General features: G+C 41.4%; 1 protein-coding gene across 2 annotated transcripts in view; it reads right to left on the bottom strand.

Moving 5' to 3' along the window:
• The window catches only part of ADTRP (androgen dependent TFPI regulating protein), a 79,673-nt gene extending 65,518 nt beyond the window's left edge, over positions 1 to 14,155 (bottom strand). The window contains exon 1 of one of the 2 annotated variants that reach the window (XM_080931154.1): positions 13,697 to 14,155. The gene's annotated coding sequence lies outside the window, so the exon portion shown is untranslated. The remainder of the gene's footprint in view (positions 1 to 13,696) is intronic. The other variant, XM_080931155.1, reaches the window with a different exon arrangement.
• Positions 14,156 to 19,430: the final 5,275 nt, after the last annotated feature.

Genomic DNA, 19,430 nt, shown 5'->3' with positions numbered 1-19,430 from the left:
ACTACCCGATCTACTTGAAGAGCTCTTTTAAGATAGATGGTTCTCTTGAAAGTTGATCTGGGCCTTAAGAGCTGTTTAACTCTGACCCGCATCCCCCAGGGTAATAGCTGCCTCCCCAAGGAAGATGGGACATCTTGAGACAGGCAGTGAACTTGCAACTCTTCTAGCAATGTTTGACATATCTCTGGGTACCCGGTCTATGCAGGTGGCAGGCGAATTCTGGTTGCTCACAAGGATTTTTGGGGCATTCAGGCATCATGTGTTACTGATAATTACTAAGGGTGGTGTTGGACTTCCAGTGATTTCGGTCTTATCTGCTAGTATTTTTCATACTTTAATTCCCTGGTGCCTCTGAGCCTGTATCAACTTGTCTTCCTCTATAGTACCTCTCTCTGAAAGGGGAATGGTTCTAGAACAACTGGGAGTAGGCAATGAGCAGTTGAAATCAAAGTACACAGAAACCAAGGGGGAGGGGAAACTTTACAACCCTAAGAGCTCTTGGCCTTTGCTAAGAAAGTTGTTAGAATGGTGTGCTGGCCCACTGAGCTGTGTTTTCTATCACAACCAAGAGTACTTGTTTGTCTGGGAAACCAACGTGAATGCCCTTTCTTAAAAATCTATAGCTTCAGGTGACCTTCCGAAGTCTTTTTTCTTTTTTTTTTTTTTTTTTTTTTTTGAAAAAGCATGCATGCACTTCTAATGGCCAAATTAAACTGGCGTTGAAAGAAAGCATTCTTGGTTTTCTTCTGTTTTAAAGTTAATAACTTTCTGCCGCTCCCCTTCTGACTGTTACACCGAGGACGCTGGTTCAGACGAGTTTTCTTTGCTGCTCTCCAGCGTTGCTTTGGGGTGGAATGTAGGGTTCTGTGTGCTCCTCAAGCCCCCGAGAGGAGATAGCATCACTGTAAGGAGTCTTGAGGGTGTACTTGTAGCTGAAGGTCCAAAGAACTCATCTGTTATGAGTATCAGATTTGGTCACATTAAGAGTTAAGTCAAGGGGAAAACATTTGCAATCAGTCAGTTCAACCTCTGTATCTTTCAGATAAGAAGATTAAAGTTCAGAGGGACCAAAGAGCTTGCCCCAAATCACAGAACTCTTAATACAGGAACAACGAGTTTTAATGACTTCTTACTATATAGTCTTTATTTCTAGTATTGTCAATCTACCAAGGTAACTTTTGTCAATTTAACAAGGTAAGTTTCTTGTAGGTAATACTTGGCTGGGCAGTGTTTTGATTGGTTTAATTTTGTTCTTTTTGTAAGCAAAGTCTTACTATGTAGCTTTTTTTTAAACATTGTGACAACATAGGCCTTATAGTTGGCTTGTTTATCTATCTGTGTTTTAAGGTAGCTGTTATCTGTCAGGATTTGAATTTCCCATTTAATTCTTTGTTTTCAGTTCATTTCTGCTGTGCTTTATTCCTCTGATCCGGCTTCCATAGATTTCTACATTACTTGAATACATTTTAAGATTCCTTCTTGATTTATTTATAGAGTTTTGATTGTATCCATTTGACTGTCTGGACATGATAATATAGACAGAGACCATTGTATTCTGCTTGTATGTATGCTTTCATTTGAGTTGAAATATGGCCCCCTTCTAGCCTTCTGTTTTGACCCCCTTATCTTTCCTATGTTTAATACAGTAGTCTTGCTTCACTTGGTGCTGCATGCTCTAGTTACTAAGTGGAATTGACAAGAGAAAAATTACTCTTATCTTATACATAACTAACTGAAGTGGCTGTTGGCTAGAGACTGTCTCCTGCCACCAACCACTGGTCATTGTATGGCCCTCCTGTGTTGAGTCCTACAGTGAAGGGTTGGTATCGAAGCTGTAAGCAGCCTGAATTTCCTAAGAAACCGCTGAGTCATGGTTGACCTTATGTTGGCATGCAAATAAGGTGAGACCTACGACCAATCAGGGAAAGCCTGTCGAAATGTCCAAGTTTCTGGTTGTTATGGTAATCTTAAACTTCACTCTGTTTCTGACTGTCTTGGGCCAGAAGGCGTTGTTTGTTACCCTCCCTGCCCCCCACATGTTATTTCTTGTTCACTTGTTTGAAATGTTCATACATTATACAATGTATTTATCATAACCATCTACCTCCCTTCCAACTTCATGTCCTTCTGCTGAGTTCAATCAGTGCTGCCCATATGCACTAACTGGGTATGGGGCCAGCCTCTGGGATATGGTCAAGCTACAAGAAGCCATGACACTAAAGGAGGGTGACACCCCTCCCTTCCTTCTGCAATCATCTAGAGCTAATAGCTCCTCCTTCAAGGGTGGAACCTCAAGGGCCCCTCCCCCTATGTGTTAGAATTTTGGTTGGTTTTATCTTGTGCCGGTTTTGTGCAAGTAACTACAACTGTGGTGAATTGATAAGTTCCTCAGCCATGGCAGGCCAAGAAATCTGCACTTCATAGCTCTCCTTATCCTTTCTGCTCACTCTTCTGGAGTTTCCTAAGTCTTGGCTGAGGGAGTAAGGTGTTAATATAGATATTTCAACCATATGGGTTGCCTATAGTTATGTATTCTTGTGTCCACATAGACCATCTATGTGTCTCTGCATTAATTACTACCCACTGCTAAAAGAAGTTTGTCTAACCAAAGTTGAGAGCAGCACAAACCTATGGGTATAAGCTTAAATATTTGGAATTCAGTAAGCTCATTTAACACAAATAGTAGGTTCTCCTTTGAGATCTATAGTCATTCCAGTGGTGAGCTTTTAGCCAAGTTTGAAATCCATCTTATGGAACAGGCCTCATGTCTAATCAGAATATGCTTGGTCAATTCTGTACCCCGTTTGCCACTACTGTACCAGTGAACATAGCTTGTGAAGCAAGTTGGTACTGTATCACACAGGGTTCAGTGCCGAGTGAAGTCATTTATAAATTTTTGGAGCTGGAATCCCTGCATAGCAACTTTTGGCACCATGTAAACTATCCATCAAGGGAGAGTTTCCTGGTCAGTTAAGATTAATTTCTATGTCCTGCATCCAAAGTCAGTGATTTCTTTAGCAATAGGGTCTTACTATCTGGTTAACTTGGGCAACCAAGATTAAGAGCCTGTGTTGTTTCTGGTTCCTCTGGGCCTCCCTGACCAATAATTCATAGGGAGTTATGCTGTGCCTGGCACTGAGATTTTCCATTCAGTAACTCATTCATCAGTCTTTGGAAGCAACATTGTCTACCCTTGGAGTCTATTTCTGTTAGACATTCTTTATTATATATTATAATGTTTAATTAAGTTACAAGCTAGTAATTTCTGTAAGGTTTCATTTACCCATAGTTTTAGATGACCTATTCATCCCCCATGCTATCCCTTATTTCCCTGTCCCCATCCCCACTTTTAGTGGATGCCGCTGCTGAAGTAAGCAGTCCACTCCTTGTATTCAGGGAGCTGGGTAGTGAGTGGGAAACTCAGTGTTCAGTATCCTTCCTACTCCTCTGTTATTTCTGATTCTGAGGCATCTCATTTGTTGTCTTTCCTGAGGCTTTAAATTCCCTTCTTTCATCATTGCCTTTCAGTCAAAACCACTTCACTTTTAGTACAGGTTTTATTGTGTGTGTGTGTGTGTGTGTGTGTGTGTGTGTGTGTGTGTGTGTATGTCTTTCTGGTGCCACGGAGGTCAGAGGACAACTCATGGAAGTGAGTTCTCTGTATTTCATTTCTGAATAATTCACTTCTGAAGTTGAAGGCATCCTTGGCCATTGTTACAACACGTGTTAAAGGCTGTGTGCCCTTTCTTTTCGGCCCCTGTGGCTGCAGGAAAAAAATGTGCAATCACTTAACTTGCATCCCTGTGTGGTTGGCTTATCAGTTTTCTTTAGCTGCTTTTAAAGACATTGTCAAAAACATTCAGAAACTTAATGATGGTATACTGAGGTATGAATTTGTCTGGTCTAAGTCTGTTGGATTTTTCATTTTCTTAAATCTATAAGTGTATAACTTTCATTTAATTTGGAGAACGCTCAGTCTTTATTTTTTTCCAATGAAATGTTTTAAAAGTCTTCTATTATTGTCTGACATTCCATTTGTTCCATCCATCTCCTTACTCTCTCTGGTTTTCAGACTGGCTGGCTTCGGTGGCCACACCGCATACCTCTCTGGTTTTCTTGGCTCCATGGTTGCTCTCATGCAGTGAGAACAATATTTTATTGCTGTCAATTATAGTTATTCCTGTCAATATATTTCTCAGTTCTCTGCTTCTAACTGACTGTTTTATAATTTGTACTTCTCCAATAATAGTCTCTATTTTCACTCATGGAAAATTTAAAAAAAAAAAACAGTTGTTTTAAAGTCATGGTTAGATGATTGAAGTATCTGATTGAACTGTTGTTCTTTTTAATTCTGGATGAATTTTTTTTTCTGATTCTTGGCATGACTGCTTCATTCAACTTATATTATGCAAATTTCAGGTATCAGAAGACTCTACTATGTGTGCACATGTGTATGTGTGTGCACTTACTTGTGTATTCCAGTGAGCATGCTCATGTGAGTGTACACAGAGGCCAGAAAAGGAAAATAAGTACTCTCCTCTATTGTTTCCAACCATTTTCTCTTATAACAGAATCTTCATTGAACTTGAAGCTTGCTGTTTTGGTGCCGGTGGTTAACCAGCAAACACCCAGAATCTACCTGCCTCTATCCCTCAGTGCTGGTGTCACAGACATAAGAGGCTATGCTCAGCTTTTATAAAAGTGCTTTCTGATTAGGTTGGGTGCCCCTATGGTTACTAACCATTTTCCACCAATATCCCCTGGAGTGCTCAAAGTATCTGAGGACACTCTCGACAATTCCGATTTGTTTCCTAGTTGCCCAAAATAAATTAGATGAAATCAAATCCAACTCTATTACTTCTAACAAACTAAACTTCTTGAAAACTTGACTTCCTGGGAATGAGGATGTTTTGTGAACTATGGAACCCTTGGGCAGAAGAATTGTAGCTAGTTCTTAGATGTTCAGAACAACATTTGTCCTGGAACTCTGACTCAGCCCTTGTATTCCTTGTCTTGAATGATGTCAAAATCCCTTCCATGACCTTTCTGTCCATTTCTTAAGGTTCAAAAGGAGTTGTGTCTAAAAGGATATGAAGAAGGTGTTGATGAGGAGAAGATACGTTGTGCAAGGTTAGCTTCCACAGGGAATTCTTCCTGGCGCACTTAGTTGAGTAGCTAGGGTGATGATTTCTTTTCTGTTCTGTGATGTAATTAATAGTGTCTCTACTGACAATGTCCTAGTGCTCTTGTCACAGACGCTCCTGCCAGCACTCCATTAGCTGCAACTCTTTAATACAGTTGCTCACATTGTGATGACTCCTAGTCATAAAATTATTTTTGTTGCGACTTCATAACTGTAATTTGCTATTGTTATGAAACATAATGTAAATATCTGTGCTTTTCAATGATCTTAGGTGACCTCTGTGAAAAAGCCATTAGACAAACCCTAAGGAGTTGGGATACACAAGTTGAGAACAAGAACATTATCACTTGTGGCTACCAACTGAAGAGAACATCCTAGTGACTCACAAGAAGTGTATGGCTTTGGGAGGTACATCTATGGGAACAACTTAGAGATATGTTTTCTGCTACAGGCATGGTAGAAGTAACAGTTCTGCCATGAGGCTGCCCACTATTAACATGGTGATTTTTTTCTTCCAGAAAATATTCAGAGGGAACAATTCCAAGAATATTTCGCAGTTGTCCCAATGCCAACATTAGCTTTCAAACTGAAGGAAACCTTTCATTCTTAGTTTGGGGATTTCCATTAAGACCTCAATGACCCAGAATTTCCCACTAGTCCCTGCTACATTTCTCAGGAACTGGAAAGCACATCTGAAATTGACCTGAAGTCCAATGTTGGTGAATTATCATCAAGTCTGAGCACTAGAAGAACCAGTATGCTAGTGAGTTGGGATTATATAAATAAGGGTAGGATACAAAGGGCCCACACTTGTGCTCTTGTGTGCTTTCCTTTCTTTCCAGATGCCTCTTTTGCTCTTAACCATTGTTCTTAAGAAATCAGGCAGTAGGCATGATGTTAAATCAATGATGAAGGAAATACACATTGACTAAATATATCCCACAAAAGATTGGAAAATGTTTTTCCTCCCATTTAAAGACAGAATAAGAAAAATAGGCACAGTGGAAGTTGCTTGGTACTCTAGCTTCTCTTTCGCACTTTTTTTCTATAGCTCAGAAGTGGGAAGCTGGATGGTGGGTCATTTAGTGGCTCCACAAAAAGAGAAAGCCACTCTTCCTGTTCTCAGAATTCCTAAGACAGTGCTACAGAAGTGCCAGTGAACCACGGAACAGGCCATGAGTGCTAGGGACTATTCATACCCCCTTGTCTCCAGATCCCTATGTTGGAACTCCACTTACCTGTGAGATGGTACTTGGAGATGGGGTCTTTGGGAAGCTTAGGATTGATGCCCTTATCAGAAAAGACCATAGAAAACTTGGTCCTCTCTCTGCTTCATATGGCCAGGATCAGCACCCTCACATGTAACCGAGAAGACAGGCACCTTGGCCTTGGACTACCCATGACTATACAGTTATAAGTTTCTGTTGTTTAAGCTACTTGGTCTACAGTATCTTTTGTTAAAACAACCTGAATGACAAAGGCAGAGGTTATACCAAGTCTAGCTTTGCCCTGTCTCTTTAAGTAGGAAAAAAATCATCAATGATACAAGACAAAAAGATGGCGGATCCACGTGACTTGATGTAAATGTCTAACTAAGAAAGAAATGGACTATGGAAAAGGGGAAATGATAGTAAGCATTAGTAGACAGGGTCTACTTAATATTATATATTATTTTCATAACATTATTAAGGCAAATATGTCATTTGTATAAATAAAGAGAAATGTTTATTAAGCATGCAAATGACCCAAACATGCTAAGTACTTTGGACATAGTCTCTCATGTCTTTCTTACAACACTAAGGCACACATTATTATGACATTTGACAACTTAAGAAACCCATCTGAGTATACACAGTAGTTAAATAAGTTACCAAAGCACACAGGTTGAACAATTGGCAGAAATGCCAGCTATAATTAAAAAATTGTTATTATATATTTATTATAAAATAAATTTTTATCTCAACTCAGAGCCCGGTTATCCCATTGGAACTCTGTGTACTACTGTTGAAGCTTATAAAAATCTTAATATTTTTCAAAATAAACTACCTTTGCAGACCAGGCTAACCTCAACTCTAAGAGATCTGCCTGCCTCTGTCTCCTGAGTGCTGAGAAATTGAAAGGAATGCACCACCACTGCCCAGCCAAAATGATCATTTTAAGAAATAAAATAAAATCCATTATCTTCATTAGTCTAAGATTCTTTCTCTACAAATAATTTACAAGAGTTTTACTTTATTTAAATGATAGTTTTATTAGAAGTATTGAGAAATTGAATGTCACATTTTCACCCAAGGCTCCTTTCAGCATCTTGATTCCCAAGGTATTGTCTTACACATACTTTCTCATGTAAAGCAGATTAGAGCCTGCCCTATGGGAAGCTCCCAATAGACACTAGATATCATCATAACTGCCATCATCATTGCAAACACAGCCTTTCACTTCCTTTATACCTTTAAAGTCAGTAAACATGTTGCTCATCCCCCTCTCCTCCTCCTGCCCTTCTCCCACCTCTTTCCCTAGTCTGAACACCACAGGAGCAAGAACTGGAGCAGTGGTCAATAAAATTTTCTGAAATGAACAAATCCCCATGCTCACATTTCAGATCCCTCAGAATACATCTTCAAACAGACAGGAAGTTTCTCTCTGTTTCTGGTGCTAATTCTTCTTGCCCTAGAGGAGAGAGCTGTCCTCTCTATGACTATGGCCACTACACCCCATCATCCGAATGATGCTTGGGGTAGGGCTGTAATGGACTTACAAGTCATCTCATTGCAAAAGGAAGTTTCCCTCCTGCATGGCCACCCTCAGCTGCAAACTACATCAGCCATGAGCCCCACAGTGCAGCACATCAAGGAAGATTTTATAATGGAAGGAAATGAATATGACTCTCACGCTTAGTGGACAATTTAAAAAAGAGTCGAGTGGTTTAGTTTTGCATATCCATTAAATATTTGTAATGTCATGGCCCTACTTCCAGTAGCACCAGTAGTTTATACATTCCTGGGAGCTAAGCAGATTGAGGGCACAGAGACAAAAGCCTGGTACAAACTCTGAGATACAAGTTTCCTGAAACAGCAGGCTCTGTGTGCTCACTGAGGCGGTATCATCATCATATGAGCATGCTCAATCCTTCACTAGTGTGTGGCTTTCAAGGATGCCAGTTGTCAGAAACTGTAAGAAATAACCTCCACGCTCACCACCACCCTGCAGAATTTTCTATAATGGTGAAGATTTTTATTTTTCACTGACCATCAATATAGCAACTAGCTACAAGGTACTCCTGGGGTATTTGAGATGTGACCAGTAGTATAAAGTAAAATGAATTTTTATTAAAATAATCCCATGTGACTGGTCTTTCTTATTGGCAATACAATACTAGGGTGGCCAAGTAGTCCAAGTTTACCCAGGATTGACTAATTCTGAAGCCAGCTCAGGCAAGCTAAATCAGCTGGGTAAACTGCAATGGCCAATGTTGTTTGCCAACTTGGCAGGATGAAGAAATAGCCAGGACATCAGTAAAATATACCTCTATATGTTCTGTGACAATCTCTACAGAAGAGATTAGATTTTGAGGCTCTGACTGAATGATAGGACTAACACCCTAATAAAGTGGCCGTCTGATTAGAAAGAAAGAGCCCACCTTGTCTACCACCACAATGCTCGAACATGTAGCCAAAGACTGAACTCTCATGAAACCATGAGCAAAAAGTAAATTTTTTCAAGCTTGTTATGTCATTTTTCAGCTCATCAGAGACTAGAAGGCTATTGGTTGACTCATTAAAATATTGTAACAGCTTTGTGTTCTTGATCCTAGGCAATTGGCAATCCTTTACAAGTTTTTTTTTTTTTTAATTGAATTTTGTTTTCTTGCAATGGCTTGTGCATTCCAACAACTTACCTCCCAAATACTGCTTAAATCCTCCCTCTAGAAATGGATCCCTTTTAGTACTTTCTTCAATTAAATTACAAATAAGTTTAAGAGGGGTCACATGTGACCGTGTCCTGGTACTGTAATGTAACTATGTCTTTTTGCTTTAATTGATCCCAACTATCAGGGTCCTGAAGAAAGGAACTCTGATTTCATACTGTATCACTTCAAAAAATTAGATGTGTTCTGCTCCTTGTAAATGTATATTGACTGGTAATGGTAGGAGATTGGTTCTAATGCTTTGATTCAATGGGGAATCTGCAAGTCCAGAAGCTAGAGGTCTTTGTCCCCAATTGGCTTTTGATTGATCAATAAAGATGCCAGCAGCTAATGGCTAGGCCAAAGGGAATGGGGTGGGACCCTTTAGAGTTGCCCAGGCTAGGATGCAGGAGGGAGGAGAAAGGAGGATCACTGGATGGGTAGACACAGGAGCTGCAGGAGATAAGCCCAACCAGCCATGTGAGATTCCAGGGAAGTGGGCCTAGGGTAGCAGGCAGAGGATGAAAGTGCCTAGTCACTGAGTGCCAAGGTATTTCAAACATAAGCTAATATGTCTTTCATTTTCAGAGCCAAAGAGCTACTGGGCCAATGGCTGGAAGTGCGCAACCTACCAAGAGCATAAAGAGAAGAAGCTAAAAACTCACTGCTACAGGTAACTATGAGCAACCCATATCTTAATGAGCCATCCTTTTCTATAATGTGAAAAAGGACCAATTACTTAGAAAGTTTCCCGTGTGTTGATGTGTTTGCTGCTCTGAAATACTCAGGACCAGAAGCATTTTGGATTCTTTCCAATTTAGAAATGAGACTTGGGCTTCTCTGCTGAGGGACATGAAAACCTGGAAGCTTTTGTGACCATGCTGCCACTGTGCTCAAAATTATGTCACAGTTTAGAGAATTTCTAATGGAATACAATAGCCTGTCACCTGAATCACAGTCATCCCTATTAGGAATAATGTCTTGGGTCTCTTTGAGCCACTGAGGAGAGAGTTGGTAACATTTTGTTAAAAAGACTTTATTGCTTAGACATTTAATCTCTTGCGATGTGTGGTTCACACTTAATCAGTTTGTGTTTTTCTGGATACTAGAGGGTAGTAGTGGAGACCAGAGTAATAATCACTGAGTTAGTACAAAGTCACACTGGTCTTTTTTTCAAGGCCACATCTCTCTGTGCAGCATGCTGGCTTCCAATTTCATATTAGCCGCAAAAGAACAATCTTCTCCCTTCGCCTCTGTTTCCTTCATGCTACGAGTACAAGCATGCCTCACTTTGTTGGAGGCGGAGCTGGGCTCTTCTTCTTTTTGTTTGTTTTAACGGACAATTTTTCCCTCTTTCTTTGACAGTAGTTAGTAAACTTCCTCAAATCGTACATAAGAAACACAAGGGAGTGTTGTCTTAAAATAGAATTCTGAAGCCCACACCCACCAGCTCTGCTTTAACTTGTCTGAGAATGGGTGGAGAATCAGCCTTTGCCTTGAGATCCTGCACTCGCCTCATGAAGACTGCCCTTGTGTACCCCAGCATTGGGGGGAGAAATAAAAGCAGTAAGTCACTAATACAGCGATCCTTGGCACTGGTTAAAACAAAGCAATCTGAGCCTCACAACACAGCATGAACTTTGTCCCAGAATTGACAGGAGTGAATGAGGTAATTGGCGGAGGGTATAAATTCACATTTCCATCCATGAAATTCAAAAGTGACAGCTGATTTTCTTTCTCTCTCTTAAAGAAGATCCTATCCAAAGTAAACTAAATGGCCCTTTAGAAACTATCATTTAAATGTTATACCTACAAAGAATTATTTCTGATTCTATTTTAAATATCAAGTATGCTTCAGATATACAGTTTGGCTCATTTCTAATAATGAGACTTAGGTCAAGGGTGAATCTTTATCCCAAGACACATTCATAACTGAGATACCAAACCAAGAGTACAAATACCCTATGATGTTCAAACGTGCTACTTGCCTCAGGTGAGTCATTTAAGGGGACCAGTGCTTGGGTAACTTATTTTTTAGAGCTTTGATAGACCCTACAGAATGGATCCTACTTTCCAGATATGAAACATACCTAGACAGACTGAATAAGAAGTTGCAGGGTAACCTGTGCTAAAGAGGGTGACTTGTCTTTAAACAAAGGGTAAGAAATCATTTTTCCCCCTTGGGTATTGACTCAAGAAATGTTTAATGATTTCAAATATGTAACGTATGTAAAGGGATCTGCATTAAAATGAAACACTCCCTCTAATCCGTCAGCTCAGCACAATTCTTCCTTCCCCAATGGCAAACACTGCAGCTAACATTAGTATTTTAAGGTAATATGTATATATAATATATAATTAATAAAGAAGTCTTAATATGGATTTTAAGCATAAGAAGAGGTATATAGAATGACTGCCAGGAAACTCCAGTGTGAGTTTCTCTGGAGGAATCTCCCAGAAATGATTCTTTTAAATACTTTGTTTATTTTCACAGAGATTTGCTTATTCCTTTCCAGATAAGCATTTGAACAAGCAGTGGAGCAGATAGTGTGGTTCTGTTGAAATCACAGTTTACTAAGTACCTGCTCTGCTGATTTCTACAGCCAGGTTGCTTTGAGGGCAACAGGACTAGTCTCCAAACACAATGAGGACGCTTGTCTCTCTGCTTGCACTTCATCATGAACATAGGATCCTGAAAATAGGACCCCATATGCTGCACTGATGAAGCAAAGAATTATTTTATGAAATAGAAATAAAGCAATATCTCAGATGTCTTCACAAAGACCTACAGTAATTTTTAAACAGCCACCAGCTTCATTTCTCTTGAGAAATGATTAAGAAAGGATCTTTTACAAAGTTAATAAGCATAATTGGTTAGCGAGTTCAGGGTCTTTCTCATTGTTCTCAATCATTCACGTGCTATAGCTAATAGTGAGTGGGTTCAATCAGCTCACATTGTGAACGTCTAACATGTGCACAACTGTGTGCTGTCTCTCTCCCACACGATGTCTGCAGCCTGTGCTATGAGACTCAATAACAAGAACAGGGCATCGGGAAGCTCCTTTCATGTGAACAGAAGGCTAGAGCTTCTCTCTTAATTTAGATGACGTATACCCTCAAGTGTAAATCTGTATTTGCTTCTTATTAAAACCTGATACAAGGTCCTGGAGATGATTCTAACTAAACCATACCCATCGGACATTAAACCCAGCATCCATGAGGTGTGCTGTGTACCTTCCATAAAAAGTCCTAAAAGCAAGGACAGTCTCAAATACCATGTCATGACAGTGTCTCTTCCTGTTGCCTTCAGCTGCTCTCCCATACCCCTTGCTATCTCATTCCTTCTGAGGCTGCATAGACCTCATCCAAACACATCCTCCCTCTCTCTTGTGCTCTGCAGGTGTCTATGGGCTAATTCCATCCCCAGTAAAGAACAAAAAGAATTATTATGGGTGTAACAGATCGACACCATGCATGTCTAACTGTCATAATAGAGCCAATAGTGGTTTACCATTAGGTGTCAGGGTGGGTTTTGGGGGAGAAGGCAGTGTGACCTTCTCCACCCTTCCCTATGCTCCCAGATGGATCATGTGTCACTTTAAGACCAAACATCACAGCATGTAAGACGATCTGAGGTCTTGGAATACAAGGCAGACTTGGCTGCACTAAATGTTTTACTCTGTTTCAGACTCCTCCCGTTGCAAAAAAGCATGCATGTTACAGTCCCATGTCTAAACTTTACACAGAAGAAAGACAAGGAAAGGGCATTTTTTGAGCGTCTGAGCATCTGACTTTCTATGGATAACTAACTCATCCTGTGTGTCTGGGGACTGGAATTGCAACTCTGGATGGGCCACAAGCACAGTTAGTATGGGTGTGAAATAAGGGTGCTGGTGAAAGAAAGGGCACACCCTAGGTGCTTTGATCAGCATGAATTAGGTCTTCTAGTGTGGTTGGTTACTCTGCGACTGAGCCTGTATACAAGGGATATTTTTCCAGGGCCTTTTTCGGTACCACAAATCCAATGTTGGTTGGCTAATCAGCTGCTGACTTCAACTGGAGGTTGGAGAAAGTTTAGGCTGGATTAGGAAGGGAGTGGTACCTGTCAGAGGGGATTTTGAAAGTACCCCACTGCCACCTGAGACTCTGCAGTTTTTAATCTGTGGCTTGTGTGTCCCAGTCTGCCTTGGCTATTTCGTAAAGGAACCAGAAAGCATTACCAAGCCAGAGAACTGTTGCTTGATACCCATAGCCAGCTGGGGAATATTTGGGATAATGAGCCAACAAAATTCCTTATGTAATGTTTAGTTGAAGATAGGGACAGAAGTTGAAAAGAATTCTGCCCCTCGATCGAACTTATCTAGTGGGCAGGGACATTCGTCAGCACCTTTCCCCAACCTTTCCAAAGCAGTTAATAGCATTAAACCTTTTCATGGACTCTCGCACTTGAACTATATGTGAGCAGACATCTGGTAGTGATTTATTGGCACAATGGAACATTCAGAAAAATCAAGACAGAGTCTTAGGAAGCTACACAAAATCTCCCTCCCTTCTCACCCACGTCAAAGTCTCACCCTCCCAGCGACTGTTCGTTCCTCTGCATGGGCTTCTGAACCTCACACATGGCGATGACACAGAGAACTCACCTTAGCTACCTGGGTCTTCTACCAAGGAAAAGGCAGGGAGCTTGAGATCAAGCCCAGTTTCCAGTGGCCAGGGGAATTTGCTGGCCCAGATCACCACCCTACTAAGACAAGCTGTCTGGAAGATAAGAAGTGTTCTGTGGGAGAGGGTGGTCCAGTGGCCCCTCCCCTGATCTCACTCATCCCTCTAGGCCCTGGCCAGCAGCCAGGCAGGGAGGAGGGCCACTCACGTGTAAGCGTGTAATCTATTTCTCTTGTGACCTGGCTTCACCTTGCCGGGGTTCCTCCGGATGGCTCTTCCTGGATTTCAGCCTCATGACTAGGAAGAATGAAAAGCTAAGGCCTCCCTCAGGGGCTGGTGGGAGCTCATTTTGCTAATGGAAAGGCAAAGCCGCTCTGGTTAAGGGAGTTGCTTGGCTGCTGAGAAGCCTTTCAAAGGTGAACAGACAGCATAGCTGACTGATGATGGTGGCAGCTAGGACTGCCGGGAAGTGTGGGTGTGGCCACTTTTTTTCCCCTCAGTGAGTGGGCGTTTAGAGGCAACTCCTAAGGTTGGCACTGAACTGGGCCAGAAATGAGCACGAATTGGGAGATAAAGATTAGGCATAGAAATGCCTGACCACATGAGAGCACATGTGTAGGTGTGAGTGTACACAAATGCTACCTTTCTGTCTCTAAGCTCAGAACTGGGTGTCCTGCATTTGAAACCTCTGTTTAATGAGAAGTTACAAGGGCTTTGGAATTTGTCCTACAGAATGACATGAGTTCATTGTCATTTTTTTTTCAAACGCTTAAAAAAAAAAAAAAAAAAAAAAAAAAAAAAAAAAAAAAAAACCACCATTATCTTCTTTTCTTGTCTCTCAAACAAAATCTGATTCCAGAGTCCTAAATTATAAAAATGAAAGCAAAGCAAGGCTGCCATGTTTGGAATGTGGATGGCTCCTGAGACCTGAACCCTCTTCTGATCCTCCTTCCTGTGAGCAGAAATGCTTCACAGCACATGAAGGCACTTCAGTGCCCAAGAACAACACCGAACAAGCTGTATGGATGGACTGGTCAGGTTGTGAAATGGGCCAGACTTGGGTTTAGATCCTGACTCATAGCAGCAGATCCCTGAGTCACCCACTCAAGTATTTGCTCCTTAGTCTCCTCACCTGGAAAACAGAAGAAGTGGTACTTATGAGGCAGGATGCCCACAGACAGCAGAGGGGACACTGAGGGCGCGTGGCTGTGTGATGAGTCTTCACACAACAGAGGTGGCTGTAGTTCTCACAGGAAGGTTGGGCGTGTGCTGCTTATGAGGGACCAGAGAGAGGTGACCCAGAGACCTCTCTGCGCAAACCCTTTATGGCTGCTCTCGTCCCCGTGACACGTGAGTGCTTGGTTCATTAGCCACCTTTTCAAAACAAGAACACTGGAGGCTGAAGAGACAGCTCAGCTGTCAAGCACATTCTCTCCTCTTACAGAGGACCTGAGTTCCGTCCCCTGTACCCATGAGGTGGCACTCCAGTTTCAGAGCATATAGCATTCTTTTCTGGACTCCATGGGTACCAGGAGAACTAGCAGCCCATTTGTATACTCGTAGACAAAAGATTCATCCACATAATAAATAAAATAAATTGTAAAAATAAATAAATCTTTATTTTAAAAAACCCACAAAATTGAATGCAATAAAGAGACAACCCACAGAAATAAAGAATATTTGTAAGTCATTCTGATAAGGGCCTTGAATACAGAACACAGACATAACTACAGCCCAAGAGCATCAAAGTAAAATAAGTAAAAAACCTGAAAAGTCATTTTTGAAAAGAAAACATACCAGTGGCCACACAGTCTCATAAGATAGACAGTTGGCACCCTTAGTTACCAAAGAAATGCAAATCAAAGGGATGATGACACTGTCCTTCTCCACTGTCGTGATAAAAATGACATCAGTGATGCAATGAGCAAGTGTGTGTTTAGAAGCTGACCTCTTCCCCACCCCAGTGCACCAGCCTCTCTGGGAAACCATTTGGCCATTAACTAATGTTAAACATAGAGTTATCCTATGACCAAGTGGATCCACTCCTAGGAATGACCCAAAGAATGGATAGTAGAAAGCAAAGCACAAAGCTGCCCAGAAAAAGAGATGGCTCAGCAGATAAGAGCATCAGCTGCTCCCCAGATGACCTGGGTGTGATTCTCAGCCCTCACAAGTGACTCACAACAGTCTCTAAGTCTAGCTCCATGGAATCTGATGTCTTCTTGTGACCTCCATCATGCACACGTATGGTGCATAGACATACATGCAAGCAAAACAGTCATACATGTAAAATGAAATAAATAGTTCTATAAAAGTTACATACACATGCTCATAAGAGTGTTGCTAGAATGAAGTCAACTCAAACACTCATTGAATGACGCACATATAAGTTAAGTAGGTCTTGACATGTGCTGGAGTGAGGCCCACTATAACATTCTATAGCATCAGTGACCCTGAAGACATGGTGTTATGTGAATAAAGACAGGAGACAGCATATACCCAAGAAGCCCATGTCAACAAAATGCCTAGTGCAGACAACTAGACACAGAGAACAGATGGGTCATGTCCAGGGACCAGAAGGCAGTGACAATGGGGAGGGACTGTGCACAGTTTTCTTGTGGAGTATTGAAATGTCCCGGAAAAAGACAGCATTGGCAGTTTATGGTCTTACAGACACATTTGATGAGACTAAGCAACACACGGAAGATGACTGAAATATGTTTTATGTACATTTTATGCAATAAAATCCAAGCATCAATTTAACTAAGCTGTAGCTGTGCTTTTGGTTTCATGTGTTTTGATTGATTTCTTTTTTTTTTTTTTTAAATAGTTGTATCCAATGGTCTAGGCTGATGGGAAACTCAAGATCCTCCTGCTCCTTTGTCTGCATTGCTGAGGCCTCGAATCGAATCACCAAGATCGACTTTCATGTGGTTTGTTTGTTTTTATTTGGGACAACTTTGTACCTTGTGACCCTGGATGGTCTGAAACTTGTTATGGAGGCTAGCCTTGCCTTTAGTTCAACGAGATTTGTCTGTCTCTGTCTCCCAGGAGCTGGGATTAAAGGTGTGAACCATCCTACATGGTTATAATTAATATTAGATAGTATTTTTAAAAGTGGCTTACCGCCTTCTTTTTCCTTTTTTCTTCCCTCCCTCCCTCTCTCCCTCCTTATCTCTCTTTTCTTTCATTATCCTTCTGCATGGACATGGTACCGGCCAACCTTGAGAAGGCAGGGCATTTATATTAAGTGACACACTAAAGCCTCAGAATGACTGACCTCAAGCATCCCTCTTTCCCATCAAAAGCGACTTTAAGGGAAACTATGAGCCCAGTTAAGAACCTTTTAGGGGCCGGCTGTGCCCTTTAGCTTCACTTTGACTTACCTACTCTTGGCTTAGGGGACCTGCCCACATTTCAGGCCTGAGCTTGCCTTGTTTGAATCCTAAGCCCAGAAACCTTTCCCCTGCTCCTTTTCTTAGAGGGAGGTCTCAGGAACTACTCCCACAGATGCTCAGATTTTGAATGTGACCCAGCTCTGGCGTAGGCTTGGGATCTTGTAGGCCATGTCAGGCCCAGATTCCATCTCCTATGCCACCTTTGCTGATGCTATCATCTTTAAATTAAGGAGCAATTTTTTTTTTTTTTATTATTCCTTTGCATCCCTGCTAGTTCTCTGTTGCACTCACTTCCCCTTGAGCACTATTTTCTCTTTAATACCAAACCAGGAAGGAGAATTGGAATTTAGGGAAGCAAACTTCTGTCTTCAGATCCACACAAAGCCCTTGGGAAAAGAGAGGCTTCCTGGTTCACCTTGCCCCGCCTCTGCCTGACCCAGTTAAACACAGGTGTCTGTCCTCAGCCTCAAATACCCTCTTGGCTCCCAAGCCCTTGTCTTAAAAAGCATTGGTTATATTTTTCTCCTCCCACTCTCTCATGGAACAGCTCATTACTCCATTCCTATAGCCCGGATTGCCAGGGAGCCACGAGAGACAGGAGTGGTTGAGTGAGACAGAGAAGGATGGGATGGGATGTTAGAGCCAGTGGAGAAGGAAGAGCTGTCCTGTCCAGTGATGAGGGTTCTGATAACTCCAGACTGCCTTGGGTCACAGAGAAGATTCTCTTACCACAGAAGGCTCTAAGTCTAACAAAGGAGCCACAGAGCTTCCTGCCATGAAAGAACAAATCAGCCCTCTTCCCTCCCTACATCTAAGCCGCAGTGGAGTTTGTTGGCACAATGCACAGTACTTGTTAACCACTCCAGGAAAAGAAAAGACCATGCACTCTGATTAGCTGTCAGAACTAATTTTAAGCCATGTTATTATATGGTAAAGAGGAGAACAGATCTGTGGAAACTGTACTTAAGGCCAGCGCCTAATCAGGTTATTTTCTCCTTCGTCTGCTCTACACAAAAGCTGCCTAGGATTACTGGTGTGAGCCATTTCTTTCCTCTCCTCAAGTGTTAATTAAATGTGATATTTCAAAACATACACCCCTCTCTCCAGGTAGAACAAACTGAGACCTTTGTAAATTGCTTAATGCCCATTGGTTCCCCAACAGCTCTGCCCTATTTCCCAGTTGAGCCACAGCTTCAGCTGCAGTAAGTATACAGTAATTATTTCTACCACAAATATTCCCCCTAAAAGGGGTTTGCCTTGTTTTGGTATATGTACATGTGTACTTGAATGAAGGGCATATTATAATATGGATACTCTTTGTTTTCTGTTTAATACCCATGGGTTCCCCAAGATGTGGATGGCAAATAGGATCCTATTTGCTTTTGTTCCCCTTGAAAGTATTTTCTGCTCAAGCCCCGTCCATCTCTGAGAACTGCTAAGTGTCTCACTGTGGAAAATAACCATTGCAACACAGCAGACTGAACGAACTCAGCCAGTTTGCTTAAGTTAGGGAAGATTTGCTAGGACCCTGGTCTGAAAACCTTCTTCATCTGGGGCATATCGGAGTCTTTCAGAAGTCAGATCATAGACACATCCTTGTAAGGCAGGAGCAGAGGGACACATAATTAGCCACTTGATTATAACTGCTGAATGCCCACTATTATATGTTCCTTAACAAGTCGGTGACCATTCAGACTAAGTCTATGGAGAGCTCCAGCAGGTATCAACTAGGCCTCCAAAACATGATCTGGAGATTTAATTCAATTGAAAAACAATGATATAATATGTCTGTTTGCAGAGAATAATTACCCCCAAGTCCCAGAGAATATACCCTAAGACCTCTAGTCTATGAAGCCATGGCTGGCATCACTTCTTCCGCATATGATTGTGCTTGTATGTGCATATTGTTTTATCTCTAAGGACACACTTCAATCCCATATGTAGTGGTATGAAGTGCAGTCACAAGCTATACAGTGAAATTTCAGGGCTAGACTTGGTTACATAGTGAGAAGGCACCTAAATAAATTGATTAAAATAACTTACAGCTTCTTTTTTATTTTTATTTTTTTGACATATTCGAACTGTTAACAACCCTACTCATATGTTTTCTGGAGCTAAGTAAGAAATATAAGTTATTTGACTTGTACCTTGCAGCAATTCATCTGACAACTAAAGATGGCTTCTAAGTAATACATGGGTGGGTAGCGCATATCTCACAGATCTGTATCTCAGGCAAGACAGAATAGGACATCATGAGTTTCCATCATGTTACTACGGTCTATGGCTAACTTAACGTGTAGAAAGTCAAACTCTGGGT

Source organism: Micromys minutus (assembly GCF_963924665.1).
Source record: "Micromys minutus genome assembly, chromosome: 1".
Lineage (NCBI taxonomy): Eukaryota > Metazoa > Chordata > Mammalia > Rodentia > Muridae > Micromys > Micromys minutus.
This window is presented reverse-complemented; position numbering and strand designations above follow the sequence as displayed.